At 40.8% G+C, this 22,931-nt stretch overlaps 1 protein-coding gene across 23 annotated transcripts in view; it reads right to left on the bottom strand.

Annotated features, from left to right (window-relative positions):
- The window catches only part of BAZ2B (bromodomain adjacent to zinc finger domain 2B), a 130,302-nt gene extending 107,960 nt beyond the window's left edge, over positions 1-22,342 (bottom strand). For 15 of the 23 annotated variants that reach the window (XM_068686826.1, XM_068686835.1, XM_068686827.1 and 12 more), the window contains exon 1: positions 15,460-15,618. The gene's annotated coding sequence lies outside the window, so the exon portion shown is untranslated. Of the gene's footprint in view, positions 1-13,808; positions 13,934-15,459; positions 15,619-22,321 lie in introns of those variants that run through there. The other 8 variants (XM_068686844.1, XM_068686846.1, XM_068686842.1 and 5 more) reach the window with 6 other exon arrangements.
- Positions 22,343-22,931: the final 589 nt, after the last annotated feature.

Raw genomic sequence — 22,931 nt, 5'->3', positions numbered from 1 at the left:
CAAACTCCATGCCTCAGCTACTGCAAGCCCCACAGGACATAAGTAGCTCCATCATTTTTATTTCTAACTCCAGCCAAACATTAATTAATTTAACTGAACTTAACTGCCACTTAGTTGCAATACTCCTAAGTCTTTAGGATAACAGTTTTTTCCATTTAATGTAATGTCAACAACCTAGTCCTCAAGATGACTACCATTTTTTAAGTCATAATTTACAGGAAATTGGTACTATTCATATAACAGTTGGGATTACTGCACTACTAACAATTACTTACCAAAGAAGTGAAAGAACTTGTATTGGCTAAGTAACCCATTTTTGCACCTTAAACACTTTTGCTAGTAGTTTCACAGCATGACCATTTCTAAAATTCTGCACTACACTGAAGAAAGTTTCTTTTAAAGTTGCTAAAAGTGTCTCTAAATACATCCAAGACAAAGCTTTATTTAAAGATGAGCTATATGTTCACAAAAAATAAAACTCCTTTTTTCAACAAAGTTTTAACAACATGCTTGCAAAACCTCGCTCAAAATTTTCCTCCTCTTTAAAACATTTCACGTCAGCACCTTTTGTGTCAGACAGTTTGGGACTTAAAAACCTGTTATGCAAATACAGAACTGCAATTTTAAAATATTGATAGCATATGCAGAAAGATAGATTTGTGTGTGTGTGATTTTTTGTTTGTTTTTTAAGATGTGCTTCAATTTTTTCCTCTAATATGTAACTCACTGTATTTTGACTATAATATATATATATGATGCATACTAAAAAAATTGCTTTTTGCAATTGTGGTCCCAATATTTAAATATGCTAATACACACAAATACCTTCTATACACTATCCGAAGTTTAAATACATTTTCTAAAACTGAGGAATAATCAGCTCCAATTGTCAAACAACAGTAACTACCCAAAGTCATCACAGCAAATAGTCTATGGTGTCAAATGTTCTCTTAAACCCCTGTAATTTTTTTTAAGCAGTTATAGAATTGTTGAACATAGTCAGTGCTCTAGGAATTTGTAAAACTACTCCAGGATTGACTTAACAGTTGAGGCCTAGAAGAATACAGTCCATGGTCCACACATTTGTTCACACAACATTTCAACAGAAATTGTTTTGATTGCATGTCACTGTTTTTAGAATCTTGTATTTGGCTAAAGCACATGTTGTTTTGCTTATAAGACACCTCTGTAGTTTGGTCTAAATTTTACTTATATCTACCGAAAGTTAACTAAATCCATAACTGAAAGACATTTTTGGAGACATGCAGCATAGTCCACAATGTTTGGGCTTAGGATTTAATGGAAAGGCATACAATCTTTTTTAACAGAACACATTTATGTATCAAATCCTGAAATCATTACCCAAAAGCTAAAATGTAGCTGCTTTCCAACATTTTCTACTGACACATTAATCTGACTACTCACAGCCTTGCCCTGACGTTCAGAATGAAAACGTCATTCTTAAGTGCTCTTTTTCTATGTCAGATGATTCACAAAAGGTAAGTGAGAGTTGCCAAAGTAATTTAAGTATTTACATTATCCTCCCTTCTAGAACATCTGTTCCCATGGAAAGAGAAGGAGAAACTAAGCCAGGATCCTTCCAACTTCAGTTGCTGGCTGCTGGTTCCCAGTTCTGCTTTTGCTCCCATGGCAACTCACATGGCAGCAGGAAAAACAAATAGAGAGGATAAACAACAGCTTAGGTAGAAGTGCTACCCACCAAAAAAAAAAAAAAAAAAAGTACTCCAAAATGCTAATAAACTACAAAATCAGAAGCAGAGGGAGAAAAGTCAAAAAATAAGTCTGCAAAAATAACTACGGAAGTATGATCTGGAGCATCAAACTCTTAATTTATACAAGAATCTGCACAGCATGAAAATTCATCACCCAGCAAAAACCCTTCACACACACACCCCACATAAGAACACACACACTTTGTCATATGCATAGTCCTCATTCATTTGCTCATGCAAATCTGGCACCGTAATAGATGGGCTTGTCCCAGGCTCCTATTTTAGAACAGGAATTGCTTTTGTTCTCTCTCCATTTTTCTCCTTCTGAGCAGCTCAGTCTTGGGTTGCCACAGGCAGCGGAGATTACATCTACAGTACTCTCAGGGTGAGTACTACCCAGTCCCTGCTAAACTTGGCCTCTGTCTCAAAACAAAAAAGAAATGAGGCTTCTGATTGAACAAAACTGCAATCACATCTCTGCCAGTACAACACTGCAAAACATAAGGGATTCCTTTGGTCTGATTGTTTTTTTTTAACTTTGCCTTTTCATGGGCTGATTTTTTTTTTTTTTTTTCTGAGCACCTTCCTCCTTTGATCCTCAAGTTCAACAAAGTTCAACAAAGTTCAACAAAGGCAAGTGCAGGGTCCTTCACCTAGGAGGAAAAACCCCAAGCACCAGTCCAGGCTGGGGGCTGACCTGCTGGAGTGCAGCTCTGCAGAGAGGGACCTGGCAGGCCTGGTGGACAGCTGGCTGACTGGGAGGGAGGCAGCAACGTGCCCTTGTGGCCAAGAACGCCAAGGGAACGCTGGGCTTAATTTAAGAGTGTTGCCAGTACGTCAAGGGAGGTGATCCTCCCCAGCTGCTCAGCCCTGCTGACGCCATACGTGGAGTATTGTGCCCACTTCTGGGCACCCCAGTACCAGAGGGACATACAACTACCGGAGCGAGCTCAGAGGAGGGCTGCTAAGATGATGAGGAGCACGTGTCAAACAAGGACAGGCTGAGAGAGCTGGGCCTGCTTAACCTGGAAAAGAGGAGACTGAGGGGAGACCTCATCCATCGGTATAAATATCTGAGGGGAGGGTGTCAAGAGGATGGAGAGTTTCTTTTCAGTTGTGCCCAGCAAGAGGATGAGAGGCAACAGGCACAAACTGAAGCACAGGAGGTTCCATCTCAATATGAGAGGGCACCTCTTTACTGGAAGGGTGACTGAACGCTGGCACAGGTTGCCCAGAGAGGTTGCGCAGTCTCCTTCTCTGGAGATATTCAGAACCCACCTGGATGCCATCCTGCGCAAGGTGCTCTGGGTGATCCTGCTTGGCAGGGGGGTTGAACCCTATGATCCTCAGAAGTGCCTTCCAACCTCAGCCATTCTCAGAAAATGGGGAGCTATTAGTATAGAATAGTTCAGTTGGAAGGGACCTTCAAAGATCAACTAGTCCAGTTCTCTAGAAGGTAAACAAATACTGGAATGTCCTGGGTGGGGACTAAGCTCACAAGCGTTGCAAACCTCTTAATGACCTCACATGTGATATACCTAACAGACAGACACACATGGGTACAGAGTAGACAAGGAATATGGGAAAAATCTGTAAGGTTTGAAATTACATTGCATAAAATTACTCTGTACCATGTTAATGGAAGAATGCATGTTAACAAACTCAGTGCAAAAAGAGTACAAAACTGAAGGATAGAACAATTAGAGATGACTGAAGAAACATGGTAAACAATCACAAGCCAAAGATGTTTACAGTTCAATCCCTCACAAAATAAAACAAAACAGAACCAAAACAAGGTCTCAGTAGTCATTAGAATCATATATGTATTTTTATATTTTGGCATCTATTAATTCATCTACACAAGCTACCAAAGACTGCACTAACATCTGTAAGAACAATATAAACAGCAACAGTAATTCTGAATGAAGGTACAAATCCTCCACTCGGAAATCACAAGTATAATGATTTCACAAACGTAACGTTACATTTGAATCACTGTTCAGCAGCCACTGACAGACACCTTATATTAACTTACCTGATCATTCTACGTACATTCCAATGTTCGTCACTACAGCATCCAAGGATGATTCTGCAATTTAACCAGTCATCATATGGAAAGCACTAGCTCTTGTTTTATGTTAACAAAATATTGGGTTTTGTTTCACTGGGAGATTTTAGTTCTAATAATTTATTTCAGTCATATTTGAAATGTCCAGAATTTGCTTTTTATTTACTTTCTCTATGCCAAGTATGAGTTTATTAGCAATTGGTCACATAGCCCAAGATGAAGACAACTGTTTACTCTCATCTTATATGGAAAACATTCCATAACTGATGATTCCTTTCAGTATTGTTTACTTTTTCTTCTCCTACTTGACACGGGGTGACCTGAAGTAATGCAGTAGCTTACATGTTTTCCATTCTGTTCTTTATTCTTTTCCCAGCAACATGTCAAATTTGCATTTTGACTGCTTCTCAACTGGTACTTTTAACCAAACAATGCACTGACTCCAATATTGCTATGCGATTTCAGGTAATTATTTTAGAATCCATCACTGTGTGTGTTTAGTTAGTGATGCCTTGCTTCTCTCTGCTCCATGTATACCACCCCATATTACTCTGTGATGAATTTCAAGCAGCCACTTTGTATCCTGGGACTCTTCGAGTTCATTCAGACCTCTCCATAAGCATAGTGCTTCTTCACCATGGTAAAACTTTCATTTCTCAACAGAAAAACTCAGCCCAGAGTATAACTATAATTGTTTCAAATTACCTCACTAGAAGAAAAATCACACATTTTAAACAAGCCATCACAAATTCTGACATCACTTATTGTAAAGATAGGCAACCCAGTAAAAGAATCAATATGGATCTCATGGATTTTAAGTAGGTAGTTTGAAAACACATTCTGAAAGGTCTTAATTTACTCTTGATCTGCATGTGGCTGTTATTTTTTCAGAGTAAAATTTCGTCAATAAATCAGAATTTAAACCAAACTCTATAAAGCATATAGTGACATCATACTACACCCAAAATTTTCTTACAAAATTGAGCAACCTGATCAAGTGGGTGGCATCCCAACTTCAACCTGCCAGATGTCAACTGGGAATATCACACAGCTGAGACAAGCAAATCCAGGAAATTCCTGAAGCACCCTGATGATAACTTCTTGGTACAGGTACTAAGAAAGCCAACTAGAAGGTGCCCGTCTGGACCTGCTGCTTGTAAACTTGGAGGGTGTGGTGGGTGAAGTGGTGACAGGTGCTGCCTTGGCCATAGTGACCATGAGGGAGTTGGATTCAAAATCTCTGGTGATAGGAAGAAAACTGCCACCAAAACTTCAACCCTGAATTAGAGGCCAGCAGACTTCAGACTGCTCAGGGAACTAGTTAGTAAGGTCCCCTGGGAAACTGCTTTTAAAGACACTGGGGTCCATCAATGACGGTCAGTTTTTAAGCCCCACCTCTAAAGAGCACAGGAACAGGCAATTCCAAAATATCAGGAGTCAATCAGGAGGGGCAGAAGGATGGCTTGGCTGAGCAGAGATCTTCAAGAGCTTAGGCAGAAAGTGTATGACCACTGGATGCAAGGTTGGGTGGCACGGGAGGACTAATGGGATACTGCTCATCTTTGTGGAGAGGGAATTCAGGTGGCCAAAGCTCAATTAAGAGTTGAAGCTGGCCGGCAGTGTGGGGCTGGCCAGCAAAACATCTGTTGGTCACTGCTTTCTACAAGCAGCAGAATTCATGCTAAGCAACATATTACAACTTTCAGGGACATTTTCAACCAAAAATACTGATTTACTATTTCTGTACTACCTTCTGTGCTGGGTCCTACAGAACCTACAGAACACCTACAGAAATTTGCAAGGGATTTTTTTCCTAAAAGTTTCTTAAGTGACTATTATAAAGAAACAGATTTGAAACTTGGCACCAAAATACCTCTTTAAAATTTATTCAAACTTCTGCAGTAAACCACAAAGGATTTATTGAGTTATGAATCACTCAAATTACGTATGGAAACTTTGTAGGGGCTGCTAAAGAATAAAATTCTTGTATGTAAATAGAACATAATGAAGATCTACACACATTACCAAACTAAACTAGGACTCAACTATTACCGCCTATGCTGCTGGAAGCAGCAGGGAAAACAAACACTTAAGAATGTACCCTTCTCCCCGTCCAAGTTTTATAAAAATGAATAGAATGCAGACCAGTTCTGTTGAGGTCAATGTATGAAGCAAATTAAGTCACTCAGCTTTCCTAACTGTGTTAGAGATCCCACTAAACTGCATTTTAAACTTTTCCTAAAACAGACAAAACAGATCACTGCACTATGTGACTGCTCCTGTATTTATACTAAGCACTCTACAAGATACCAAAACTACAATAAATTATGTAAATAAAGCATTTAGAGACAAAGAAATAAAAAAGGGCAGTTGCCCCCCTTACACGCCTGTTCAGATGATACAGGCATTATGTTACTAACAGATCTCTCAAAATATACAATTAATTCATACAACTGAAAAAAAAAGTCTACACTTAATTGTATCTTTGAATAAACCACTTATATCAACATAGTAAACTTTGCAATATGCTGTATATCCACAACAACATAACAATTAACACCAAAAGTTTACTGGCATCTTCGAGACTTGTCAACAGATCACCAATATACCTTAAGAATCAGGAGCAGGTTGACATACAGAAAACCTTTCCAAAAACTCATGGAAGTATTCCAAGCTGCTATATACACCATTAAAAAAGAAGTTACTGGTATAATCTATTCCTTTTAGTTCCTTACACCAGGGAAAATAGTGCATTTTTACAAGTGATTACTTGTAACAATTGCAGTTACTAGTTAGTGCCCTTCGCATTAGTTTTATCTTCAAGTTCCCTTCCTTCCCAGCATGCTGTTTGACTACTCCATTCCATGATCAACAGACTTCTTCATACAGTCATAAGAAACAGCTCATGAAAACCCTCTGGACAAGACTAACTATAGAATCAATACTTCCCACTCTTGTTCGAAAATGCATTTGTCTTAGTGAAGATGACACTGAGGTCTTAGGAATACAAATCTGAAAGCACCTCTTAAAAAGACAGCAATTGCTGTCCCATCCACCCACTTTGCTTAAACCCCATGTTCCAAATCTTTCTCCACTATGTTCAAGGTATGATTGACAATCAGTGTTTTCTCTACTAAGGTGTCAGAACAATGGAGAATTGATGGAATGTATTGCTGTAATTTTTTCAAATTATTCAGTACTAATACACAAAAGCTCTGAACACAAGAAGAAAATCCATTATTTTTATGCCGTTCAACGGTACAATAATCTACACCCTTTCATTGTTTTTATACAGGAAAATGGATCTCAACTTTCTTCCCACTTCTCAGATAATTGTTTCAATCACACTTTCCTTGGGACGGTATCCTTTCAGCACTGCCTTATACCCACAAAATGGTGAGAACATTTCAGTTACTGTCCACTGTTTTCTGATTGTCAATGATTACTAAGTAGACTACTCCCATTCAGTGTTTCCACTAAAAAAAAAAAAAAAAAAAGAGAGAGGCCTCAAAGCATCCATTTCACTTCTTTAGAGCCCTCCTTAAAGTAATTTCCTTTAAAGAGAAAAAATGGGCACCCTATTGTTTCTAATATTAGACTAGCTAAATAAGACAACAGAGGAATTCTCTTTGCTTTGAAAGCTCTTAAAACTGTGCTTTATAATGGAACTATGGAGCACTCTGCTCTTCTGCCTCACTTTTCTCCTAACCCACACAGCTGTAGTCTTAACTATTATCTCTGATCTAGCTCTTTCATCAACATCGAAGAGAAGCAATGAGATGCTTTAGGGTAAATCCAAGGATGAAAAATGATCAGTGCTGCAATGGAAAAGCACTATTTTACATTTCTTATGGTTAGCCTTTTTAAAAGTGCTATAAGTACTTAAAAAAAAAAAAAACAAAAAAAAAACACGAAACACAGCTGTAGGGAGAGATTGTATCTTTTATTAAATCAACTAATAAAGCTTGAAAAACTAGACCATCTTTCAGGCCTGTATGTCCTCCTCCAGGTATTTTTAACTGACTGACTAACACATTAAGGAACCTTCCTTAATGGCTTCCCATCTTCCTGGTTCCACACATACAAAGTAAGAATTTATTTACAGGCTGTGCTTATTACACCACCATTTTGTGCAATGTAATCACATTTCATATTTCTGGCTTTCCCTCCAAAAGCACTGGGCACACAATGCATTAAAACAGCATATTTCAGCAATTAGTTTTACCAGTGTAACCTTGGGTAAGTCTAATGATATCTTATTTGGAAAACTAAAAGAAATCAAAGGACTACAGCAGTTGGTTGATGTTATTTTTTTAGGCTGCTTTACATAAACAATTGTTATTTAAGGTGCGCATCACTGCTGACCCTTACATTTTGTTTCTCTAAAACTTACATTTTATCATTCAACATTTTCTTAGAATTGAATATTTAATATTGAGGCTGTTCTGTGTTGCAAGCTTGGCTGAAATGAAAGGCCTCTGTGGCTGCAGTGACTAGGTTTCAAATGCAGGTAGATCAATAAAAAAAAAAACCTCAATCACAGCCTCCATGTGTGACTGGAATGGTTTATAATAGCTTGCAAATGACTATGTGCTCGCTCTAACCAGCTGTTCTTAAATTAAGAATATGCAAGCAATCCATGTTAAAGCCAAATCCCAGCACTATTTCTACAGAGAAATCCCAGTAGTTTTTGCTTGTTCTACACGTTAGCTCTGTTAAGGATACAAATAGCAGTAAAGCTTCAGAACAAATAGGACCACGCTACTGGCATTTCATGCACTAAGTCCATTATCACAGCAGGGGTTGTCAATCTCTAGAACTTTCCTATAACAGCTCAGGCAGTACAACAATTATCTCCCAGCAAAAAAGTACGGAAAGAAAAAAAAAGTCTAAGCCAAGCTGACACTTCTTTGCTTCAGCCAATCACATTGTCAGCCCTGACCTCCTAGGCTTGCATCATGCTTCAAACATTTTAAAACATCAATCATAAAAACAAAGACAGGACATTGAATTATACAGTATTAACCTCCAGGGTTTGCATACAAAGACCTTAGATTTATTTATGTCCCAGCACGTTAAGAGCTTCACTACACCATTCTTTACACCAAACTGGCTGCCAATTTTGATGAACCTCTCTGCCCTCAGCAGGAGTGCAGCGTCTTTGATTAATGAGTGCATCCTTGTGGAAAGGTGTAAGAACAGAAAATGGGGCAAAATCCACACAATTACATCACTACACATCAGATGGACCACTGCAATAATCATCATCAAACTGGATTTCTCTCGTGCAAGAAAACGCTGAGGACTGAAGAGGAGGTTATGGTTGTTGGTTTTTGTTTTTCTCCCCCGATTATATTCGGATACCCAACAACAACCACTATTTTAAAATAGTAATCTGATAAAATGCAAGACACTGTTTAATAGAATATTTCAGCACTGAAAACGCGTAAGTTTCTCAATACAAATTGGTTAATAATGTCACAATCGAGATTTATTAGTTACATATTCTAAGTGAAGGGGAGAAAAAACAACTCCCTAGAAGATTTCAAAGTTTTAGCTTCTCATCCAAGACTGAATCTTCATAGATTCCAAATCAACAACAGATAGGCAGAGTATTTTGTACCACTGTACCATCATATTGAATAAATATTCTGAATAAAATCTAGCTTATGCTGCCTCTAACTTGCAAGAGCACACTAGTAAGGGTTTCTGTTCATAAAAGAAAATTCCTTGCCATCCCTTCCAACAGCTCCTGAGTTCTGAGGCTCCAAGATGACATGGTCTGACAGTCATGATATTATTTCTAAATCTACTTGCTCTTCTGGTGACCAGTCCTTACACTCAGCACTCCCATCGGTTTCAATGGGACTATTCACAATAGTAAACACTCCATCAGGTAGATAACGTTTTCAGGTGGTGCCTTTACATGTTTACTTGTTTAAGGTTTTGTATGATGATCCCCTCAAGGGCTACCTAAATCTCTGCAATCTCTTCTGGCAAACTACCAAGGCTTAACCCATTCAGTTCGTTACAATGCCTGACCTACATCAAGTGAAAAGTGTCATGTGTCCTTTAAACCCAGCAAAGGACATTCAGGATGGGCGTGAGTAGGAAGGCAAAGGGGAAGATCTCCTGTCAGTGACAACAAGCATCCCCCTTTGGAAAGGGCAGGGATACTGACAAGCCTAATCTATCTTTTTTGCAAGCCCGTACTTTTCAGAGACTCATCTGAGATATCACATGCCATTAGGTAAATTTTAAAATGGATACTTTCCTTGATATTTGTCTTTTCCCCTCCGATCTGAAAAAGAAAAACATCCACATAAAGAGAATTTTTTTTTTATTACTATTAGGAATTATGTCAAATGTATAAATTGATTCTTTTAAAGCAAGCAGGGAAAACCTCCTTTCCTTTTTGCTACATTATAAAACTGCAAACAAGACTTCCTCACCAGGAGTATTTCTTTCACCTGGTGGTCTCATTAAATGCTACCACAGCAATATAGTCACTATTTCTCGAGGAAAGGTGAAGGAAAGAAATCACACTGTAAAATTAGGTATTTTTTGGATTATTTTCTTTCTAGAAAGGAAAAGTCTGATACAGATTTTAAAAAGTACATTGAGTATTTTTATTAGTTATCTGGTAAAGAATGTCTGAAGACCAGGGCATTACGCAGGTGTAAGTTTAGGGCAGAGGAAAGGATAAAAAAAAAAAAGGCAAGACTTGAATTCATTTATTAGATGAAGTGGTGTGCTATTTGTATTAGATTTTCTATGTTATTACTTGGGCTCTTAATCATACATTTTTAAGGTAAAAAATACTTTTAAGGTGAAAAATACATCACCATTCCACAGACACTAGATGAAAATATGGGCCTTTTTTTTTTTTTTAAAACAACAGTCAACTTAAGCAATCAGGCAGCAACTTCTCAAACTAACAAACCACAGGCATTTCAGTTTTCGAGAAGTACCTACTAGTCATGCTATAGAGTAGTCAGTGAAGACAGCTTATCTTTCACCTCTACCATCAACTTCTTATGACGGTGGTAAAAGACTAAATCCTTACGTAAATCAGAGTCCAACAGTGAAACCAATACTTTCTCACCTTCACAGAAGTACTAAGAAACTAAAATGAGAAGTGGTGACTCACCTCTGGCCGATTTTTTCTTTAAAGCAGGTAAAATTGGGTGGGGAGGATTTACTTTCTCTAATTTTTCTAATAGAGTACCCTTGATCCCGTTCCTCATCCCAAAGAGTAAGCAGGAAATGACTTCAACTCCCCCAACCCCCAATAAAGATGCACTTTTTCATTCAACCCTTGCACAGTAAAAACACAGTAAAATGACTTTTAATCTGAAATGTAGCAGCATAAAAAATAAAATAAAAACCATACGTCTCTCTTACAGCATAGGATGTCTTTTTTTTTTTTTTTTTTTGTGAAATGGAAAAGATCAGCTCTACCTATATCTCATCAGGCTACCCTCATCAGAAATATCTAATTTCTTTAAAATATTTGACTGATACATTTATTCCACTTTGTCAATGTTTAAGATGATCTAGAGTAAATAATCACAGAAACCACTGCTGTCCTTGATGCCTGCCATCAGAAGAAATACTGACGTAATTATGAACACAAACTAGCTTAAAACATGGCATGACATCATTTACTGAATGTACTGCAATAAAACAACTCAAAAGTTGTACCATACTTCAAAGAAAACTGACTAGGAAATCTTCACTGGGCCAAATTAGCTAAATGACATAAACACAAAGTACCATTCTTCTGATATCTTCTATTAGAATACTTGCTCGCTTTTTTTTTTTTTAAAGAAAAAAATAAAAGATGCTCAGTACTATGTTACATCTTTATTCCAAGTCTGTATTACATTTTTCTCTGAGAAAAACAACTACATTCTAAGAGGTTTATTTTATTTTTTCCCCTCCTATTTAGCACCAAGAAGTAAAAGGTCTTTAAAGAAACCTGTATTAGGGACAAAAATATCACCATGAAGTAACTTGAACTGTGGGATGCCCTTAATGTATCAGTGTGTGAGTGTAGAAGACATTGCATTTTTGGTTGTGTTAACTATGCCTCACAATACACCAGATCTTAGCCCTCAAAATACTGCATATGCCATAGTAAGCATCTTATAAAACTAAAAGTAGTCAAATACTACTGACACCTCCCTACCACTAATTCGGGGAGATGAGACAGAGCATGAACCTCCCTCCCCTTCTTTGCAACTGCGCTATTCCACATCTTGTGTAAGAACACTGAAGTTGCAAAGACACTAACAAATGCAGTTCAAGCTGGGAGTGACTGTTCTGTTTCAATTCAATGACACCACTAATGGCTTCTTAGCAGCTCCATGAAATCAACCAGCTGTCAAGTCGATGCATCAGAAGGAACAGTTATACACTCCCATAAGAAAAAGCAACACATCAGGATGTTTTCCAAAACATCTGTTCCTTTACACTGCAGTTCTATAATAAATATGCAAACAAAGAAAATGAGAGAAAGGGCAACAGGCCCTAGAAGGACTTCCATTACTTTCTTATTGGCATTTTCAGCATCTCACAAGACAAAAATGTGTCTTGTAGCAATTTCTTCTCACCGTAAGGTCAGCATAAAGATTAAATAATTACTGAAAATAACGACTAACCACTGAAATGACAAACCATCACTTATTCCCTGCATAATATAAAAAATAGTGACAATTTATCCTTTGAAAATTCTAGGCATCTTAGCTGATTTTCATAAACATCTTTCTCCCCAGAATCACTAAGCATGTATTGTCTTTCCCCTAACACTGTTCAAATAAATTTACAATGTAATTGACAACCTACAACGGTCTACAAAAATGACTTACAAGTAATTTTTCTGAAAACACTGAACTGAAAAGAAACCAATACATCGGGATTTAGCTTCATTTATAATAATTTAAAAAAAAAAAAAAAGTAGGATGATAAATACCAGCAGTGCAATTCTAGTCTACTACTGCTATACATCAGTCACAAAACTTTGTGCTGCTCAGAAATAACTTTGAGTCAGTACTGAAAGGGATGCATTGACAGATTCTCTAAAGAAGGTGTTTTTGGTTTTGTTTTTTGCTATTCAAAGGGTTCTATTTATGAAGAACTTTAACGCAACACAGTATTAATGCTCCACTGTTTACAAGGAATTGCTACAATTACAAAAAAATCTGCTTGAAGAGAACAATATTTCTTTATCATCAGAGATCCCTTAACAATTCTTAGTGTTTCCTCTATATACACTTTACAAAAATTACCTCAGCTACCATTTTCTTATGTAGATTATTGCTTTTGCAGCACTGTGACAAAAAGTACGCACAGTTTATTATACAGGTACAAGACATCAAATATCGTAACTATAATTTTCTGAAACCGCTTATCCTCTGTTGCTCACCATTTGTAATCTGCCACGTCTTCTAAGACCTTTGCTGCATGTATAATTTAGAGCCATCTGTTCTACGTGCTTTTAACTGTTTCAACGTTTTCATCTACCTAAGGTTCATGGTTCATGTTGCTGGCAAACAAGGCAATTCTGCCATTCTTTCTAATGCATTAAAAAAAAAAAAAAAAAAAGAGGCACACATTGTGGTAAATATTTGATATTTCTTCCAACATGACTTTTAGGATACTGTAAATACAATACATTATTCAATACCAACTTGGTTAGAAAAAGTCTTTATGTACTAACAGCTATTCCTCTTTCTTTCTAGGTTAACTGTTGTCAATGCTTTTCCCACCCTTGAAGACAAAGGAAATGCAAATTAAATACAGGCAGTTTCATGTTCTCATTAGTGTTACTGTAAATATGCAGCAAGTAAGCCGAGTACAGGAAAAAGAATGAAAAAATGGAACTTTACCTACAACAGGTTTTCCTTATCAATTATGCAGTGTTTTACCCAGAATTACCATGTGACCATGGAAACTTATGAGATGTTAAAAAAAAAGTGTAACTGAGAAGTAAATTATAACACTACCTTTTGTCGTTTCCCTTTTCGTAACAGTTGACACAGTCCTGATAGCCAGCAGTGAAAGAGGGTTGGTTTTTTTTGTATTGAATTCAGCACAGTAGCTACACTTTACTGTCCGTGTTATATAGCATCTGCAACATAAACCCAAACTACGTGTAATACGTATATAGAGAGATATTTTCCAAGAGGAACCTTTTAACAGTACAGCTTAAAATATCTGTTGCTTCCAAATAAGCCTCCAAAATGTGTCACATCAAAATGGAAAAATGGTGTATTTCCATGTTCCTCATCCCAGCTACAAACTCTTTATTCCTCAAGGAAGATTCTGGACCAAGTTTTTCACCTTCGATAAATAATTTCCATAAATATAAATAGGTCTCCTGATTATTATTTTTTTTTTATTTCACGTAAGTTTGGATTTTTTTTTTTATACACGAAAACAATTGAGTAAGAATTAGAAATTCAATACTGAAAGCCTGGGACAAAAAAAAAAAAAAAAAAAACGGGAGGGGAGAGGGAATAATCAAAATCATATTTTTTTCTCTACCTGTTACAAAGGTAGCAAAGGAACGCACTCTTACTGTTCCCTGGACGTGCAAGCTCAGCTAGGAACCCTTCTCTTTAAAGTGTGGTTGAGATCGGGATGAATTCCAGGGGAAAGTGCATGCTCTTGGAAAAATTCTCCTTAAACTTTACATGACGTCACTGTCTGTCCCTGTAACATTTCCTAAACTTCGAGTCTCATCCTGAAAGACTTTCAGGGTTTCCACATATTCCCCCTAAAAGAGACGGCCAGGACAGGCTCGGGAATAACAAACTGCCCAAGATGGCGAGAGGCTCGTTGTTTAGAGGGCAGGAAAAATGGAGGATATTGTAATATACACAAAGGGATAAATTTCAACAACTCGGTCCAGGGACGCAGCTGCCCGTCTCCCTCCGTCAGGGACCGAAGCGCACAAAGGAAGGCGGCGGCGGCAGGGCCCGCTCCCGCTCCCGGTCCCGCGCCCGCTCCCGGCCGCTCCCGCTCTCGCTCCCGGTCCCGCTGCCGCCGCCGGCCGACCCCGCGCCCCGCCGCCCTCCCGCCGCCCAGGAGCCTCGGCCGCGCCGGGAGCGCGGGGGAGGCGGGGGCCCGGCGCCGCCCGTGCCGGGGCGCCGATCGCGCCCGCCGCCGGCTCCCCGCCGCCCACCGCCGGGGTCGGGCCTGACAGCCGCGGCCGGCGGGGCCGGGGGCCGCGGGGCAGCGCCGGGGGTGGGGGGCGGCGGCGGGCGCCGCGCCACACAAAGGGCCGCCGGCAGCCGCCCGGCAGGGAGGTGAGCGGCGCGGCCCGGCCGGACACCGGCTGCCAAGTTGGAAGCCGCGCGGGACCCCGGCGCCCCCGCCCCGTCCCGGGACGCCCGGCGACGGCCGCCTCCGCCGCGGCCCGGTCCCAGCGGCGCGGGCCGGGCAGGGCCCCGCGGGGGCGCACGGCCGCGGCCCCGGCCCCGCTCAACAAAGGCGCGACCCGCTCCGCGGGGCCCGGCGGCGAGGCGGGCGGGCGCCAGCCGAGGCTCCCCGCGCGGAGCCCCCCGCGGCTCGGCCCCGCAGCGCGCCGCGGCCCGGCCCCTCCCGAGGACCCCCCGACACGCACACGCACCCCCTCCCCCCGCGCCGCCTCACCTCCGCGGCCGGGAGAGCTCTGCCCGCTGCCCGGCGCCGGGCTGCGCGTGCCGGAAGGCGTCCCCTGCCCAGCGCTGCCGGGAGCCGCGCGCGGCCCCGCGGAGCGGGCGGGGGCGCGCGCGGCGCCGGGGGCGCGCGCGGCGCCGGGCGAGGCCGGCGGCTCGGCGAGGTTGGCTGGGGCCCGCCGGCCGGGAGTGACGTCACGCCGCGGCTCCCCCGCCGCCCGCCAAAGTCGCGCGCGGCCGCGGCCGGCAGCGGGGGGCGCGGGGCGCGTCACGGCTCCGGGCCGGGGCCGCCGGGGCCGCGGGGCAGCGAGCTGCGGGCCGGCCGCCAGGCGCAGCCCCCGCGCCGCTCCGCGCCCGGCGCTGAGGAAAAGTTGCACGCGGCCGCCGCTCGCCGAAGCGCGACAAAAGGGCGCCCGCCAGCCCGCCCCCCGGCCCATTTTGGCGACCGACTGCCTGCTCGGGGCACGAAGGCGGCGGTCCCCCCCTCCCCTCCCCGAGTACCAACGCGGCATCTTGCACTGCAGATGAAGTCCGGGCTTGAAGAAAACCAAAAGATGCTCTGCTACAAACAGTGGCCATCGACTGGAAAAAAGGCGACGCGTCTCCTCAAAGGGAGAAGCCGAGCAAATCGGGAAGTGCGTGTGGAAGCAGCGCTCACCGTTCACACTTCACGGGAACTACATAAGTGAAATTTATGTTACACTAAGATAAGACGGGCGGGAGATTAAGTTCATGTCACGTTGAACTTAAAATTCACTAGCTATTGACACCAGTTTGCTTTTTAACGCCATTTTTTTGTTAATAAACTACCTAGCCAGGGTTATTTGTGAACGAGGAGAGAAGCCTGTGCTTCCCTCCAACGAGTCCTCCATCCACACACGTGGTATCCCCTTTTTTTCCTTTCTTTGGCACAGTCTCAAACTCAGCCGGGGTTAAAGTACGCTTCAAGAGCCAAGGCACTGCTCTCCATAAACCATAACAGCATAGACTTAAAGTTAGACCACAACACAATGAGTGCATTTTCTCAGTACGAGATACTTAAAATTGCACATGAAGAACTCAAAAATATGTTCGGCTCGTTTGCTGCATACGAGCATTTTTGAAATCAACATGATTTCTAAATAAAGCTGATCTCAGCACAAAGAAATATGTACATGCAGAAAGATGCCATTGTTTTCTGTTTCCTCTTCAGCCTCTGGCTGTGATTTTAATTGTGCTGGAGGATCTTCATTAGTATTAACACATGGGGAGATTTCACAAAGCTGCTTCATTAGGGGGAAAAAAAGCTTGGCAGAGCAGCTCTTTTTGCATGCAATGAGAATGTCAGCCTTACCTCGGTCATTTGTAACATAATAAGTGCAAGCACAATGATTGCGATGCAGGGACACTGGGGGAAGGGCAAAAATGCTGCCTAATACAGATAGGAGAAAAGAAAGCTTCCCATTACACAGTACAATGTATGCTAAAAATTAGCGAAGATGATGTCTCATGAGACTCACGCTAAATAAATTAATGTGCTGATACGTTTTTAATTGTTATTTTTGTACTAGTTTATTTCATTCCCAGGATTCATGTCAGGCAGCAAAGGTTTGCTAACATTTATTGATTTTTTTTTCTCTGCCACATTCCCGGAATACAGATTTTAATCATTTCGCTACACCACACTCCGTAATTTCATTAAAAACTGGAACCTTCCATCCTCAGAAAGGCATTTAATTTCGATGACACACAATTTCTCTTAGCAGAAAACTGTCTCAACAGTAAAAGCTGGCCTAAGGTTCAAATGCATAATTTAGTCCTGAGTTCTCCATGCTCTGCATTCCTTTGAAGCTATAATTTGACTAACTACCTAATAACTGTAATAAGGACAATGATTTCCTTATAATATGTTATTAACCCATATTTAATTAACTCAGAGGCCAAGCTCTGTATGTGTTTGATTGGGTCAGTACCTCTCTAACCTCAAAATTTGCTAATACTGTTCTTCAGAAAAAAAAAAATGTGGGGTAAGAATGAATACAATAAATAGCTGTTTTGCTCAGAATGTTATGAATCAAGAACTCATACATTTTCCAAGACGGTAATATTGTCACTTAAGAGATAACAGGATTTTATAATAAGGGGAGATGAACAATGGGTTTAGGTATCTCGCAATCAAATTTACTGGTTTATATATCTATATATATATATACACACACACACAATAACTCTGCCTGTAATGTTTCAAATAAATTCTAGTATCTACTCTTATTACTGCTACTCAAAATAACTACTCTAAGCATGTTTTATATTAGTAAGCCAAACCATAGTATCTTTTGAAAAGCAGACGTATGTTCAGAGAGTGTTCTGTAATCTTGGTTTTCTGTAATGCTCAGCAGGACAGAATTTCATCTACTTGAATACAGATCCACAGAGCTCAAGACATACTACTCTTCACAAAGTGAAGTCAGCAATCCAAATTAAAACCACTATGATGTATCTAATGTCAAAATAAAAAATATGAGCAATGTCTTTCTCATTGCACTGAATATTAATTTTGCCCTCAAACAAAACAGCTTTAGGTCACTACACAGTATCTTGCAGCTTACACCACAAAATGGTTAAAGATGTTTTTTCATTGGTTACAATGGAAAAAAAACTGTTTTAGTACTGTGAAACTCATTTTATAATTCTTATTTTAGAATAAGAAATTTACTTTTTTTTTTTAAATAATTATTCAATAGAATTTTTTGTTAGTGGATGCTACCAATGTATTTAGACTGAGTAACTATTAAATCAGAAGTGTTCCTGGACTCCAAATCTGTCTGTTGTCTCCCTGGCAATATTAAAAGCTGTAATTCTCAATTCAAAAAGAGGAAATTCAAACTGCAGGAAATATACTGTATTTAAAAAAGTATTCTTGTTTCTTTTTATTTCTTTGTATGACAAATTAATTGCAAACATAGACTTGAAATTCCTTTTAGGTTTCCAGTGTAAGTGCCATAAATATATATATATATATATATATATATATATATATCAGCATATGGTTTTGTAGTTTCACTTGTCTTTTCTTATGCTTATTGATCTTATCATTACTATTTCTTGAGCTACCTGCATTCATAAATTAATGCATTCATAAATTTCATTGGTGAAATGGGAGAAAAAAAAAACAGGCTTTGTATTTATAGGCATATAACCTTATACATTTGGATAATTACACTGATACCACTACGATCATTTATGTGCTAAAAGATCATCACATACATACTCGTCTGGGAGGACAAGCCCAAAATTCCTACAGGACTATGTAGATGGAGTTCACTGTTGTGATCTCCCCAAAGGCAAAGCCGGTTTAAGAGGTTCCTCTCTTCCCCACCCCTACTCACATGCTGGCAGCACAGGTTTACAACCCTCCATCTGTGACAGTTCAGCTACTTGCATGGCTGTGCGCTAAGGTCAGCAAAGTAAAGGTAAGACTCACAAAAACATTCACACGTATCAGACACCTCTAAGATACCCTGTTCCAGTCATCCAATACTCTCTGAAGGTTAGACACTATACTATATGCTTTTGTTAACAGGTGTCCTGGGGAAGGGTTCACCAAGCATATATTTTATAATAAGATATTATAAAATGTTATAAATATATTATTATTATAAAATATGTTAAGACAAACTCGACATACAGTTAGGATCAATAGAAAGTTACCATCAAAGAAAAGTTTTTGCAAGGTTGGTATGACTAGCCGTTCCTCTGATGAAGGGTAGAAGCATTTAACACTCAAAGTGTGCTGTTACTCAAAAAAAGGTCAATCTTCTTAAAAAGTCTTAGTAAATCACTCAATTCTGAAGGTCAAGTTGTGTTTAAAAACTTCACATTCAAAAGCTTTAACAGTGTAAACCAGTTAAAAGCACTCCCTTTGTGCTTAATTTACTCTACGTTTAAGGGGTTTACTCTCATCACAGATACTTTTGGCACCACAGATACTACGCTATCACTCTCCGAGGGCCACGTATATAGGTTAACACACCTAAACACTCCTGGCCTTATGCTCTTACACACCTGGTTTTAAGATGTCATCCCAGCATGCTCAAATGAGGATCTAACTCTCCTCGCTGTAATGATGAGGTCAGGAAGACAAAGAGCCCCCCAAATCTTTAAAAGCACAATTATGTTTACATACTACATAAAACAAACGTAATAGCTTTTCAACTGGACTGATGTGATTGCTACTCTAAGTAGCACCCACTAGGAAATCCTGTTTTAATTGCAGAAAATCAGTTTGTAGGCAGATTTTCTAAAGCTTTGCAAAGGTGCTGAGGCAAATGAATCCACAGAAAAACGACTGTAAATATCTGCAGAGAATATAGATTTGAAGTCAGATGATCTGACGACGAGATGACAGAAGAAATTCCAGAGGATCTGCAACTTAACACACACAATCAATGCCTAAAAACCCTTCCTATGTAGCTTCTGCATCAGCCCATACTACACACAACTTACCGAGTACACTTATTAATAAGTGGACTCCTCCTATCAGAGGAGACAATAGCAGCTACAAGTTGTTTGCGTTTTACTTCATTATTCAACTATTAAAGACTATTCCTGCTCTTCTAACAAGATATGATTCATTCTGCCAACTCTGTTTTAGCAGTGTCTCACACCCAAGCCTTGCCTTCCGTAACTGCTCCAACATCTTTCACATCTTTTCTCATCTATAAGGCTGGAGCATAAATAAAAATAATATTTTCATAATTCTATTTACGCAGTAACAATGTCAGTTTAACCTAAATAATTATACTATTAACCTTCTAAAATAAGTTTTTGGTGTTATTGAAGATGATTTAAAAAAAACAAACACAACTTGTCCCCTTTGTACTGGTATTCTCATTTTATAATGAATAAGACAGGGAAATACTAGCTTACAACTCCAAGTCTTTTATCATCTTCCCAAAAATATGTTTTTTCCTCTCCCCTTCTCTATTTAGAGACACGTAGCATTTCCCCTTCCCTAGGTACCTCTATTACATTTCTTACTAAACAGCTTAGGTAATTTTCTTTACCCAACGCTCTCTTTGTTCTGAATCAAAATCAAAGCAGAATTTTCTCTGACCAAAGCAGTGTTTTCCTTTCCTCCTGTTGCTTCTTTAACCACGTGAGTTCAAAAAAGCCCACCTCAAAATTCAGTGCATCTGTCGTTAATTACACCGACCACTGAAGAGTGGCACTTTCAGGGCGGAGTACAACAGCTGTTAGAGAGCAGACACCAAAACTACACAATAGCTTAGGACAGGAAGTGATGGCATCTCTCATGTAACTAAGGCTAAACAGGAAATAACCTTATGTAATTAGACAACTTGGAATCTGGCCAGGTCACAACGATTAAGAACTCTTGCAAAAAGTTCAGCTCACTTTGTTAACTGTTCATTAACTTAATTTCAAAGCACAGCACGTTACATACTACAGACACCTAACATACACTGAAACAAACTATTCTGAATACATGTTTACTGACAAAATAATTGAAGCAGCACTTCAACTATTAAAGATACGTTAGCTTAAGTTTTAAGATTTGAATAGCTTTATCCACGTCATAACAGTTTGCAGTTGGCTACCTTAAAAGTTACACTTAATTTATCCATATTGTCCAGCTAATTTTTAGTTTATTAAAACAGACCACAGCGTTTCTTTTCAACACCCTCCAATGCAGCATTGGAGATGTATCTGTATTTTTTTTAAACAGATTCAAGTTGACCAAATTTGCTTTAATCAAGATCTGTTTTTCTACAGAACGTTTAGTTGTGACACACAAACTATGCCTACTTATGCAGTTCAGATTATTAGGCTTCAAAATCTTCAATCGGGGTATCCTAATTGCATTTGCAAATAGCATTGCTAAAGACACTGTACACACACTTACCTTTTAAGAACTGAGAGAGGTATCCATAAAATAGAAAACACGTAACACAAAGTGTAACTTCTAGAAAGCTAACCTAAATAATAAACTGAAGTACTTTATTTAAGTGTATTTTTAAATATGCTTATTAAGACAGAAAGGAAGAAAAAAAAAACAGTCTAAGACACCATTCGTCTAGGATATACAAGTACTTTGATCAAATTAACTCCTGGTACCTTTTAGTACAGAAGCCACTGTTTACTACTTCTTCTCAGAAAGCTACTTAACGTAACGTGGTACTACACTGCTGCAGGTAACTTCACTGATTTGATTAGATATGGCAGCTACAATAGCTGGTGAAATAGTTAAAGAAAGACTACCCAATACGTCAAAGGGCTCTGACTCATCTATTAAGCCATTGGGATAACGGCTTTTCCAACTGTATCATTAAGCAAAAGGAAATACAGAAGACAGGGGTCTGATCTCCAAAGAATGTCCTTAGCATGACAATGTCAACCAATTAATATCTTTCAGTTTTTCTCTAAATCATAAATGCTACTCTTGACGAGAAAAACAAATCTAAAGATAAGCAAAACGATGACCCTTAGAAGTTACACCTCCTCTTTTTTCATTGCATCACCAACAGTAACCCCTAAAATAAGTTTTCAGCGCTTTGTCTTGGATTTCAACATCAAATCCTACTTAAATATGAAGCAATACAACCACCTGACGGACAGAAGGTTGCACGCGTTCACAGAACGCCAAAGGTAAAAGTCAACCTCCACAGTCCCCACAAGAGCCGCATAACCTAGGCGCACCACGTCCGGTCTCCTTTTCTGCTACGGGGGAACAGCCATGGAGCTCACTGCTACGCCCAGCGGCCTCCTTGGGACTTTCAGCCCTTCGGCGGCCTCCAGCCCGCCTCCAGCCTCGTCCCTGGCTCCTGACCGCCCGTGTCGGCGCACAGGGCGAGGCCTACCGGGGCTCCCGCCGTCCCGCGCCGGGAAGCGCCTCAGCACCTTTCTCGCCGCCGAGGGCCTTGCGGGCTGTCTCCCAGCTGCCCGCCGCTGCCCTTCCCCGAGGCTCCCCGAGGCCCAGCAGCCCGGCCGCACGCTCGGAGCGCCCCGAGCAGGGGCCTCGCCGACACCGGGCCTCGCCACGCGCTCCCACGCGCCACGGCGCAAACGGCCGGCGGGGCGGGGCGGGGGCGGGCCGCCCAGAGCTCTCTGGTGATTGGCCGTCCAGTAACACCCGCGACGATTGGCCAAGCTCGGTCTAACCTCGGGCAGCCGGCTCAGGCGGCCCCTCGCCGAGCGCCCTGAGGGGGCCGGGGCCGGGGCCGGCTGCAGACAGCCTCGTGCCCGAGGGGCTGGTTGCACGCTCGCGTTTCCTCATCTGCTCGCTTATTGGCAAGAATTCTTTGCGATGCGGTGAAATCCAACATAGGCTCCTCGGTTATAGGGCCCGCGGCTGTCAGGCAGGGCGCAGCTGTCGAGTGAGTCAGTGACCTACGTCGGGAGCACGGGGCAACAGCGAGGTGAAGGTACCGCAAAACGGGGAACGCCTGGAACAGAAGTGGCGTGCGCAGG

The sequence above is a fragment of the Anas acuta genome, chromosome 6 (assembly GCF_963932015.1).
Source record: "Anas acuta chromosome 6, bAnaAcu1.1, whole genome shotgun sequence".
NCBI lineage: Eukaryota > Metazoa > Chordata > Aves > Anseriformes > Anatidae > Anas > Anas acuta.
Note: the sequence above shows the minus strand (reverse complement) of the source record. Positions and strands in the feature narration are given on the sequence as shown.